The sequence below is a fragment of the Bos grunniens genome, chromosome 16 (assembly GCF_055505025.1).
Source record: "Bos grunniens cultivar Pamir isolate PY7600 chromosome 16, Bosgru_T2T1.0, whole genome shotgun sequence".
NCBI classification, from domain to species: Eukaryota; Metazoa; Chordata; class Mammalia; order Artiodactyla; family Bovidae; genus Bos; species Bos grunniens.
The window spans coordinates 76028771-76041809 of NC_141180.1; the positions used below are offsets into that span (position 1 = coordinate 76028771).

Genomic DNA, 13039 nt, shown 5'->3' on the forward strand with positions numbered 1-13039 from the left:
ATAAGCCATCTTGAAATGTCAGTGACACAGTTTAAAATCTTAAGGAGTAAAAGGATATAACTCCACTGATACAAATGCAGACTACACACATGCACAAAAAAGTGTGACAACACGACTCAAACTGTTAATAGTAGCCATCTTAAGGAAGGGGAAACAGTTTTCAGGACTGTGACTTTTAAACAGCAGGATAATGTGAGATCCATGGTTTCTATTTTATTGCTATTTTTATCATTTTTGATTTGAAAGCTTTTCAGATAAGCAATTATAATTAAAGTTATAAAGGTATCAATAGACATGATCAAATCTCTTTTGATCTATTTCGACAGAAAGTCGATTTGTTAATTACATTTTAACAAGTCAGAAATTTTTTTTAAGGTCTGCTTCACAGTATTTTCTGAGCTCGTCTATGATTTAAACTGCTGGAAGCTTCTTCTATGCAGTTGCTAGGTAACGGCTCTTTGGAAAGCTGTAAACAGCAGCGGCCGGTGCATGAAACCACTCGAGCCCTGGGTTTTGATTTACAGAAATCAAATATCCTTTGGAAAAGAGCTTTCAAAGAGAAACACGAAATGGGGTAAATTTTAAAAATTGAATGTTATTTGTTTTTATTTTATGGGAAAAGAGTTTATTACATAGACCGACTGGACAAATTGTGTTATAAATCTCTCACATAACCTTTGCTTATTAAGCTCTGTTTATAAGCATGAGTGGGCTTATTGCCATGAAAATTGCTTCTTCTTCAAGGAGAATAGACAATCTCTAACAATTGAGTTTTATTTTGATATTGTTGTTTAAATCAATAAATTACCAGTTGGGGTTTGTGTGTGTGTGTGTGTGTGTATACATGAGCAGGCATCACACTTCTTCCAATTCTAAGACTGTGAACCATTCAACCACTAAATGACTAAGAATAGATTTAAGTAAAGCTTTAAAAGTCATTTACTTTCACAAGATTTAAATATAAGATTCTTATTAAATATACAGAATTCAACTCAGCTTGACGTTGGCAACATTAAAAAAACAGATTTATTTCACTTCAGTAATACTGAGTATAAAACACATTTTTGTGTTTTTCTAATTACTTGAATCCTTATGCTATGTTAATGCTGTAACTTTTTTAATGTATCACACTAATTAAAAGCTCAAAAGAGGAACCAAGTTTCCTATATCCTAGAGCAAAACAGTTTTAATTTTATTAACCTTTTTCTCTAAACCATGTCACAAAAACAGAAGTATTAATATTTTTTTGAAAAATTGCTGACTTCAGAACTCAATTTATTTAGATGCTAATGGAAAGCATTTCTCACTAGTTTGTGATAGTAATTGATGTCATGAAAATTGAGAATGAATGATATATTTATTGAATTACCTTAATCATATTGCAATAATAATAATCCCAAACAATATTTCACCTTTTATGCTAAATGATTCATATACATGTATGTATGTGTGTGTTATTAAAGCTCACAAAAGCTCTATGATATATATTGTGTTAAACAGTTTCAGATAAGGAATTAGACTTTCAGAGAGGTAATGTAACTTGCCTAAATCCGTATTAAATTCAAACTGCCTATAAAGAACTCTACAAAAGCTATACAAGTCTAAAATTGATTAACCGAGTGCATTACAATATATGAATCTTCTAGTGGTTTTCCTCTCTCCTGAACGTTCTTTAAAGCTTACTACTTGCTACCAGATGGATAAGTGGCTCAAATCACCACTAAGTTGAACTGATGATTGAAAAAATACAAACACCATGTTACTCAAACTCCAACCATTTAATGACAGAGTTTGGAAAGAATTGGCCAGTATTATAGCTGGACTAAAATGATTTGAGTCACTGATTCAAAGAGCTTTTGAAACACCTCTAGGAGACTTATTAGTAGCAAATATACAATGATAAATTTTAGGACAAGAATGCAAGCACTCTAAGAATTTAAAAAGGATATCTTTCTTTCCCTCAAGGAATCAGAAAAAAAATCCCCATAAAAGTGATGTGTAAACTAAGATTTTAAGGATAATTAAGAGTCATTAGTTGAAAGATGAGGAAAACATGCAGTTTCTTAAAAGTTTTCTTAAAATTTCTTTTAATTTTCTTAAACATAAATCAGAGAGGTAGGAAGACATTTAAATTTCCATGGAGATAAATTAACAAATAAAGATTTTAAAATGAAGGGGAGAATAATATCACAAAGTTGCAGATAGGGCACCAGGCATTGGGATCCAGCAAGGAGATGTCTGTGTGTGTTAGTCGCTCAGTCGTGTCTGATTCTTTGCAACCCCCTGGACTGTAGCCCACCAGGTTCCTCTGTCCATGGAATTCTCCAGGCAGGAATACCAGAGTGGGTTTCCATGCCCTCTTCCAGGGCATCTTCCCAACCCAGAGATCAATCCTGGGTCTCCCAAGTTGCAGGCAGATTCTTTACCATCTAAGCCACCAGGGAAACCAGCATGGAAATAAGGAAATACTATTGTAACAGGAGAAAAGCAGGAAAGAGTGGGTGAAAAGGAAGTGACATTGGGGAGATACGGTAGCAAAAATCTGAGGAAATCTTTCATGCATTGTTTTCCCCCATCTAAGAATTAAGTGATGAGCTAAAGTTTGAAACTGTAACTGCAAGAGTAAGAGCGTGTTTTAATAAGAAAAAAAAGTGCACACTGTGAAGGGCCTGTGAGCTGCAGGACCATGAATTCACCAATATGAGTCTGACTCACTGCGTGAATTTTGTTTCTAGTGGCACTTACTCAGCCAAGGAGCAGGAGAAAAGGATCCATCCATGTAGGATTTTGTTTATGTGTATGTTTGCTATTGTCAATCAGGAGCCATCAAAAATCACAACAAAGGGAAACAGTATACTGATATGCAGCTATGACGGACCGCAAAGTCCAGGCGGTTTACAGAGGGCAGGACAAACAAGGAAGGTGAGGCGCAAAAGACTCTACACTGATGAGGCACTGAGCTGGCTTCTCAGCTAATTGTGATGAAAGACAGACGTCTCTTTTCAATTTCCAACTTATTGCAAACACATATATGGTTCTATTTTGCATGCGTGTTCTTGCCTGGAGAATCCCATGGACGGAGGGGCCTAGTGGGCTACAGTCTATGTGGTTGCAAAGAGTCGGAGATGACTAAGCAACTAACACACACACACACAGAGAACTCATGCCATATATGACTCACCTACGAACTCGATATGATCCAAACCAGTCTACTTGCTTTCCAAAGAGCAACAAACTGCAATGCATTAGGATGTCACAATGTCAGATTGCTATCAAAGTTTCTACATGCTCAGTCTCAACTGGGTATTTATTTTGTAGTCTAGCAAAAGTCAAGGAGGGCATGACAACCCAATCCAGTATTCTTGCCTAGAAAATTCCATGGACAGAGGAGCCTGGGGGGATACAGTCCATAGGGTCACAGAGTCAGACACGGCTGAAGTGACTGAGCATGCACAAGCTAGTAAAAGTCTATAGACTGAAACTGGCCTTTGGACCTCACTTTGAGCAGCACTGTGTTAAAAGCTAATTGAAAAGTATTGCATCCCTGAGGTGGAAGAGGGAGGCTTTAGATGGCACTGGATGGCTGAATTAACAAAACAGACAGAAGACTGAGTTTGGGTGATGTGAGGTCTGAACAGTTAAATAGGCCTGGAATCACTTGGGAGGATGCAGGATCCAGGTGCACAATTCTACTGCATGTCTTTTTCACTCTAAATCTCTGGAAACAATTGTCATTTAAACTGGAAAATAGACCTTCTGAATCACACATTCTATGAAGATTAAAATATAATCCCAGAACTCTTAGAAATAAATTATAAAATAGGAAAACGTGGCAAGGGTGGTTCTGTACTTAATTGAAAGAATCATTGCAACCGGAGTCAAAAGATGTAAGATCGAATTCCACATCTTTAATCATGTAAGGCTTAGAGCAACTATGCCTAGTATTATATTAGACAAATAAGTAGTAAGTATATCTGTCTTACAAAAATGTAAACTTTAAATTAAAATAACACAGAATAGCATGCAACAAAGTACAGAGTCCCATAATATGTTAAAGTTTTTTCTTTCATAAAAATAGGCAAGTAGAAATATGCACTTTTATGAGTCCACACCCTTTCCTTATCAAAGAAGGAAGATGCTACAATTTTCTTGATCTTCCCATGACAACCCATAGCCATATTTAGAGTTGTCATGTACGATCTGTGACAGTTCTTTTTGTCTGTGTCATTACCCTGGACAAAGTTGCAAATAAGATCTCACCTCATCTCTTCTATTGGGTATTTAAGACACACTTAATGGGCACTGCCTAATCTTTGGCAGTGTTCCATAATAACCAAATCTTTTCTTTTCCCTCCAAAATGCATCTGCAGAGATAGATGGTGGATAGAGATAGATAGATGATAGATAATAGATAGGTAGATAAGCACTACTATCAGCTAGATATTCATCTAACAATCTTAATAAAGAGACATACAAAAGGCCATTGACATTTCAATTTTACCAGGAGGCATATGCAATTTTAAAGGAGTCACTGGATACAAAGTGAGGTTGATTTAAGGGAATAATTGAGCCAAGTGCCTTGTCTTGCTGAGTCTTTGCCTACCATGAGATAATCTTCCTCCAACGAGCCCTCACAATTCTTCAATATGAAGTTCACATCAACAGATTCCAAAAACTAAGTTTGGCATTTCAGTACTTCATGATCCACACACTCTTTTTGACTTTAGGGGATAATTCTAGGGGTTGCTGAAAATTCTGCCTTAAAAAGTAACTATTAGAAAAATGAACTGATTTGAACTATTAAATGATGGATCTTTGGATAATCTAGAGGCAAAAATCATAAAGAAGACAGTGACAAATGTACAAAAAAGATACAAAAATTGTGTTAGAAACACCATAAGCACAACCCAAAGACAACTGGCAAACTGAAAAAAAAAAAGCAACTTTTAAAAAGTCAAAATATTTGTAATTTTAAAATAAGGAAAATCTCTATAATTCACTAAGAGAAAAATAGCCACCTCTGTAGAAAATAAGGTTAAGTGGGGTGTGCTTTATATACAAACACACACACAAAGGAAGTGGACAAGAGATATATGAAAATGTGCAACTGTTAATCAAAACTTTAAAAGTAGAATGAACTATTATGGCAACACTACATATCGCTTAACAGCACATGGTCTGGAGACAATGCATATTCAAGATCGAGCTCTACCACTTAGCATGGCACCATCAGCATTTCACTTAATATCTCTGTTTCTCAGTTTTCTCATCCATGAAATGGGAATGAGAATAGAATCTACACAGACTAGCCTGCTTGACCAACAGCCTCTATGATTCCCATATCCTGGTATTGGATCCTGTGTCATCCGTTCCCTCCTACACAGAATATGGCTGATCTATGTGACCAATGAGATACTGTGGAAATGACAGAGAGTGGTGGTCATAAAAGACCCTGTGGCTTCTGCCTTGCTCTCTCCTGGATCAGCTGGTCTGGCAGAAGCAGGCAACCACATCACAAGGCCCTCAAGCAGCCCTAAAGAAAAGTCCCAGAGGTAAGGAACTGAGCCTCCTGCCACAGCCAGCACTAACCTGACAACCATGTGAGTGCTGAGGGGCCACCTTGGATACAGAACTTCCAGTCCAAGTCAAGCCTTCAGACAACACAGACCTAACTGACATCTTTACTGCAACCTCACAGGTATCTGGGTTATTACTTCTCCCAAATTCCTGACCCACAGAAATTGTGAGATAATGAGTGCTTATTGGTTATACCACAAAAGTTTGAGGTCATTACCCAGCAATAGATTACTAATCTACTATCTTAATGGGGCTTCCTTGATGTCTCAGTGGGTAAAGACTCTGCCTGCAATGCAGAAGACACAGAACATGAAGGTTTTTGTCCCTGAGTCAGGAAGACCCCCCCGGAGGAGGAAATGGCAACACAGTATTCTTACCTGAAAAATCCCATGGACAGAGGTGCTTGGTGGGCTACAGTCCATGAGGTCATAAGAGTCAGACACAACTGAGTGACTAAGCACAATTATCTTTACAAGATTATGATGAAAATTCATTGATTTTCTGTAATGAACTATAGGGAAATAAAGTTTAAAAAAGAGGGGATATATGTATAACTGATTTACTTTGCTGTATAGCAGAAACTAACACAACATTGTAAATCAACTATACTCCGATAAAAAAAAATTAAAAAAGAAAGTTATTGAGTTAATCTATAAAAAGTTATTCAGAACTGTAGTCATTGCACATAGTAAGCATTAAATAAGTGTTTGCCACAATTATGGGCTTTCCCAGTGGCACTAATGGTAAAGAACTTGCCTGCCAATGCAGGAGATGTAAGAGAAACAGGTTCAATCCATGAGTCGGGAAGATCCCCTGGAGGAGGGCACAGCAATCCACTCCAGTATTTTTGCCTAGAGAATCCCATGGACAGAGAAGCTTGACAGGCTAAAGTCAAGGGTCGCACAGAGTTGGACATGACTGAAGCGACTTAGCACACATGCATGCCACAATAATAATAGTAAAGTTGTTCTTAAATTATTTTTCATTCAACCAGGTGGCAAAAGTTAGTAAAAGGAATATTGCTCATGCCTGCAACATAAGTTATTCATTTCTGGGGAGCAAATTGGCTTGTGTATTAAATACCATAAAAGTACACATACCATTTAACTTCAAAATTAAACTAGATAACCATCTTAAAGCAAGTCCCACCCAAGTTCACAAAAATCTCTTATATAATAATTGCACTTTTATTTTCCTTCTTTTAGTCCCAGACAAAACTGAATCTTAATAAGCTGAAAACCAAAGAACAAACAATCCAAAATGAAACTGATTTTGTCAAAACTACTAACTTACAATTTACAAATTTCTTTTTCTTATTTTCAAACACACAAACTTCCCAAATTTTTGGCAATAATTTATCTCAGCTAATTACAATCACTTTGGCAGTTTTAAAAATAACTACTCCTTGGAACATCCCTGGTGGTCCAGTGTGTTAAAACTCTATGCTCCTGATGTAGGGGGCCTAGGTTCGATCCTTGATTGGGGAAACAAGGATCCCACATGCTGTATGGAGCAGCCCCCAAAATAGCTACCACTTTTTAAAATGACTTATTTTTTATTCCTTATTAGAAGGTGAATTTAACATTCTCAAGGAGGTGTTCTGGCTAATTTATCACATTTAGTCCCTTCTATTTACTATATAGAATAGCTTGAATAAGAACTGAAAAAAAAAATGAGAACTAGGCATGAAAGAAAGAAAGATATATGAACATATTAAATGAGAATTGGTTATAGGTTATATAACAATATGCTAATTGCAAAGACATAAATTCATATATATATTAAAATTTTCCAACATAATAGCAGTATTTCTGGTCATGTAAACAAATGATTATAGTCTATAAAAACATAACCCCTTGTTCTAATTAAGTGAACATGTTTCCTCCTTAGATGTAACTGTTTGGAAATTTTTATAGCATTAATTACACTTGGTAATTTGGACCTTGTGGGAAAAAATGTGAAATGTAAATTCTACAAATAAAAACAACCATCTTCAACAAACTTGCCTTCTAGCTATAATTATGTTTTCATATAAAATGAAATATAATTTAATGCACATAAGTAGTATTAATAAAATTGTTACCTTATTTTAAGGAATTTCATATCTTATTTCATCCATAATGTTCTTCATTTTAATATCAATAAAATTTATAATAATGATTTATAGTTGGATAATTTATATACACAGGCTTCCCTGGTGGATCAGTGGTAAAGAGCCCACCTGCAATGCAAGAGACCCAGGTTCAACCCTGGGTCAGGAAGATCCCCTGGAAAAGGAAATGGCAACGCACTCGAGTATTCTTGCCTGGGAAATCCCATGGACAGAGGAGCCTGGTGGGCTACAGTCCAGGGGTCAGGAAAGAATCGGACACGGCTTAGTGACTAAACAACACCAATGAATTTATATACAGATCACATATCATACATTTTGTGTATCGATTCTCATATGGCTAGACATTTTATTTCTTTTTACATCTATTCTTATAATAAATAAAATTGTAAAGGATGAACTTTTATTTAACTGTTGTGTTCAAGACTGATGGATACTATGGGGGGAAAGAGAAGTAAGATGTATGGAGAGAGTAACATGGAAACGTGTATATTACCATACGTAAAATACGTAGCCAGTGGGAATTTGTTGTGTGATTCAGGAAACTCAAACCAGGGTTCTGTAACAACCTAGAGGGGTCGGATGGGGAGGGAGGTGGGAAGAGGCTCAAATGGGAGGGGATATAAGTTTATCTATGGTGGATTCATGTTGATGTTTGGGAGAAACAAGCATAATATTGTAGAGCAATTATCCTTAAATTAAAAATGAGTTTAATTATTTTAAAAAATAGAAAAAAAATGTTTTGTGCAGATCATGTTATTTCCTCGTGAAACCTTCATATAATTGTGTAAACAGATGTTAGCTGATGCAGCCATCCTTTTTGGATTTCTGCATGTGCATTCTTTTACTACTTTATACAATACTTTCATAGCAAGCTTTTCTCCATATTATCTCCAGAGCAGCATTCTATGGAGACACGTTTTAATGACACTGCTACAAAAAATGAATGCTGCATAAAAAATTACAGGATCTAGGTCTAGATTTCTGTTGCTCTTCTCCTGTGTCACTCCTTCTCCTGCAGAATTCATCGTTACCATATCATGAAGGAACATCACTTATATATTTGAAAGCTATTTGTGAAGTTTTCCTGACACAAAATTTCTGAAACCCTCGTAATTTTCTGGTTGATAAGAGCACTAGGAACATCCCTTGTTATTATATTTTCCTCCAACCCAGTTCCTGACATGGAACTCCTAGAACTCTTATAAATTCCTAAGATGCTTTTGAGAACTAGAAGCATCTTTCATTCTGATGAGGTGACTCTGGATGGGCTCCTGGATGATTCTGGGATGGGAACAGTCACCAGAAAGATCAAATTGTGATTAGAAGTTTGAAATTTTCAATTCCAACCCCATCTTCCAGAGAGGGTACAGGGGCCAGAAGTGGAGTTAATAAATGGTCATGCTTTTGTGAGGAAACTTCCATAAGATACCAATAGTCAGGAGTTTGGAGGGCTTCTTGGTTGGTGAACACACACACATTGGGAAAGTGATGCACCCCAAATCCTCAAGGACAGAGGTCCTATGCTCAGGACCCTTCCAGATCTCACTCTATGTACCTCATCATCTGAAGTGGGGGTAGGGGGTGGTCTTGTGGGTCTGAGCCATTACCCTGTGGGATCTGGCACTATCATTGAATAGATGTGAGTGAGTGTTAAGTTGCTTCAATCATGTCCATCTCTTTGCGACCTTGTAGCCCGCCAGACATCTCTGCCCATGGAGATTCTCCAGGCAAGAATACTTTAATGGGTTGCCATGCCCTCTTCCGGGGATCTTCCAAACCCAGGGATAGAACCCATATCTTTTATGTTTTCTGCATTGGCAGCCAGGTTCTTTACCACTAGCGCCATCACTTGAGTTGAGCTGAATTTAGGACACCCAACTGGTGTTGCAGAGAATTGCTTTGTGTGGAGGTAAAACACACACACATTTATGGACCAGAAGTGTCAGAAATGAAGTGTTCTGCATGATAAGTAAAGGAGGCTCACAGTAGAGAAACACAGGAGGGCTTTAGGTTTCTTTTTTTTTTTTTTTCACTATTTCGTACATTTTTGCTTATTTTTACTCTACAGAGTTACAGTATTATTTTTCTACATGCTTAATAGATCTTTTAAGTTTTTAAATCATGCAAGATAAGTGAATATCTAAGCAACTATGAATATATTCATTAACTGGGACTTCCCAGGGGGCACAGTTGGTAAAGAATCTGTCTGCCAATGCAGGTGACCTGGGTTCCCTCTCTGGGTCGGTAAGATCCCCTGCAGAAAGGGATGGCAACCCACTCCAGTAGTCTTGCCTGGATAATCCCATGGATGCAAGAGCCTGGTGAGCTACAGTCTATGGGGTTGCACAGAGTCAGACACAACTGAGCGACTAACACTTTCACTTTTCTTTTCTGCATTCTGCATTTCTCAAGGAGTTATTAGTAATTTGTTATCTAGTTAAAAATTTACACCTTTACTTAAAACTTTCATTAGCCTCTTACTGCTTGTCCAGCAGCAATCTAATTGTTTAGTAAAGCTTAATTAACAATCCCACACACAACACACACGTATGAGCGTGTGCACAGTATGTTCTCACACAGTACGATCTGAGAGAATGTTAGATTAAATAAACATCCCATTATAATATTTGCTCTCTCCACTAGTTAGCAATACTAGTATTAGGATCTCATTCTTTTGGGGGTAAAATTGTGCTTTATGAGATTTTTCTATAAAGAAGTAACTATTTCAGCAATGGGGATAATATATCAAATCATAAAGCTTTCTAAATTAAAACATGATTGGGATCATGAGTTTTCATGTTCAGGGAGTATGGAAAGGCTCAGGGAGGAGGATTCTAAGGTTATAATTCAAGGTCTCTGTAGAAAGAATAAGCTCAATTCAGGTGCTATTCTTGGAAGGAAAGCAAATGCACATTCTGGTTATTAAAGAGTTGTTTGTTGCTGTTCAGTTGCTAAGTCATGTCCAACTCTGCAATCCCATGGACTGTAGCCCACCAGGTTCCTCCGTCCATGGGATTTCTCAGGCAAGAATACTGGAAAAGTGGGTAGCCATTTCCTTCTCCAGTGGATCTTCCTGACCCAGAGATAGAATCTGTGTCTCCTATATTGACAGGAGGATTCTTAACCATTGAACCAACCACCAGGAAAGCCCTCTTAAAGGGTTAGAGGTAAAGGAAATTAGAAAATCTGCCATTGAAATAGACAGCTAGTCCATCTTAGGCTTCCCAGGTGGCTCAGTGTTAAAGAATCTGCCCGCCAATACAGAAGATGTGGGTTGGATCCCTGGGTTGGAAAGATCCTCTGGAGAAGGAAATGGCAACTCTCTCTAGTATTCTTGCCTGGAGAACCCATGTACAGAGGAGCCTGGCAGGCTACAGTCCATGGGTTCAATAAAGAGTCGGACAACGTGAAACACATACACACATCCCTGGTGTACCATGACTTCCTGGAACAATTTGTCGCTCACAATATGACCCAATAAAAATGTTTTGAATAAGTAAGTAAGAATAAAAGAATATGTACCAGGTCTTCTTTATGAAACATTCAGAACAAGAAACTACTTTACAGACTGAGAATCCTATGTCTAGGATATGATAGAATATGCCTGGCACTATCCTAATACAGAAGGAAAACACTTCTCTGATTTTCAAAACTATGAAACTGAGTCTTTGAGACATATACAACTATAAGAAAACTGATGGACAAAAGCACAAAGATGCTTTGACTTAATTAAATTATAAATGGTCTCCAAGTAAACGGCTTGAAATCCCTAATGGTCAACAGCAACTACCCAAGCTCAAAGAGAACAAGCAGGAAATATGATTTGGTCCATATATTAAACTTGCAAAAGTCACAGAAATGAAACACAAATATGTGATTGATATTTTATTAGGAGGAGCAAAATACAAGAATGCATTTAACTTAAACATAATCTACACCAATGTAATTTTAAAAAATGTGATTGAGTGGGCCAAGGCTATATAAGAAGCTAACATTCCGAGAAGTTATGTGATATCAAAGGTACATAGAAGTGCTTTGTACTATCCATACCATGCTTCTGTTAATCTAAAATTACTCCTATAAAAAAATTGAAAAGCAAATGCAATAAAAAATAAAATATTGATTTCACCTCTTAGAGGTGAAAATGTTATCCTGTGTATGTAACAGGAATGTCATTCTTAGAAAAAACATGCTTATGTAAAAGAGTGTGTATGTGTTATTGTGTGTGTGTGTGTGTGTGTGTGTACACAGAGAGAAGATTAAGTAAATGTGCGAAAATGTTCATCACTGAATATAAATGGGGGCAACACAGATTTTCACTGTATAATTTTTAAGCTATGTTATGTTTGATTTTTACAAAGTGAAAAATAGTTTGAAAAAAGAAACAAACAAAAAATAAAGAACTTCAAATTGTGCTGAGTTTGAACATGGCCTTACGTTAAGTGGTTTCTGATAATCTTCACAATAAGATAAAAAATCAGAAAAATTATTTCCATCTAAAAATGGAGAATTTTCAAAGTTTTGGTAATTCATCTTTTGAGACTTAAGAATTCAAAGCATTATGTTCTTAAGTAGGCTGTAAGAATAAAGTTTAACATGGTGTTTATGTGGGTGTGTATGGGAAATGAAGAAATTATTCAGCATGAAAATCTCACACCTCACCATTTGGTAAAAGCCAAGCCTTGCACATACATATGTTATTTAGAAACAGCTAAGATAATTTCCAATATTTATATTGCTTGGAAATATTTTTTCATTTTCCTTTTGTGAAGAAGAAATTGAGGCACTGGAGTATCTGGTGCTTCAGTAAAAAATTTATAGTGGCTGAACTTTTAGTAAAATCATTTCCATAAGATGTGTGTGTGTGTGTGTGTGTGTGTGTGTGTGATTTTAAACATATTGTTTTTATAATGGTAGCTGTTCATGATTATCTACTATAAGAAAAATATGTTTATAAAGTATTATCAATGATATTGTTAAAAACAATTTTCTTTTTGCCTATTTTAACTTTGTTTGCAATTAAAAAAAATTTTTTTTAATACCCCAGGGATAACTCCTACAGCCCCAGTATAATGAATCATTCTTCTAGGCGTGCTTCAGCAGCAGAGGAGAAAGTATTTTATTCACTCAACTCTTTACTACTACACTCTGATTCTTCCTTTCACTCATGAACTTAAAATCTGCTACTTAGAGAATATCAGCATCAAAGCATGGGAAATAAAATTCATAGAAAATCCACTAATCATTTACAAATTGAGTTTTATGTTCCTCTCTCCTACAAATTTATGTACAAACTTATGTGTACATTCTTGACTCCTATTTGTGGGTAAAATTTATCAATTTGATTTT

General features: G+C 36.4%; 1 protein-coding gene and 1 long non-coding RNA gene across 16 annotated transcripts in view; one reads left to right on the forward strand and one right to left on the reverse strand.

Annotated features, from left to right (window-relative positions):
• Window positions 1–13039, reverse strand: part of KCNT2 (potassium sodium-activated channel subfamily T member 2) — a 431812-nt gene that overhangs the window by 152820 nt on the left and 265953 nt on the right. The gene's annotated exons all lie outside the window — the stretch shown is intronic.
• On the forward strand, window positions 461–8098 carry LOC147357042 (uncharacterized). The gene is made up of 2 exons (XR_015143760.1): window positions 461–574; window positions 7766–8098. It is a non-coding gene; the product is annotated as an uncharacterized LOC147357042 (long non-coding RNA).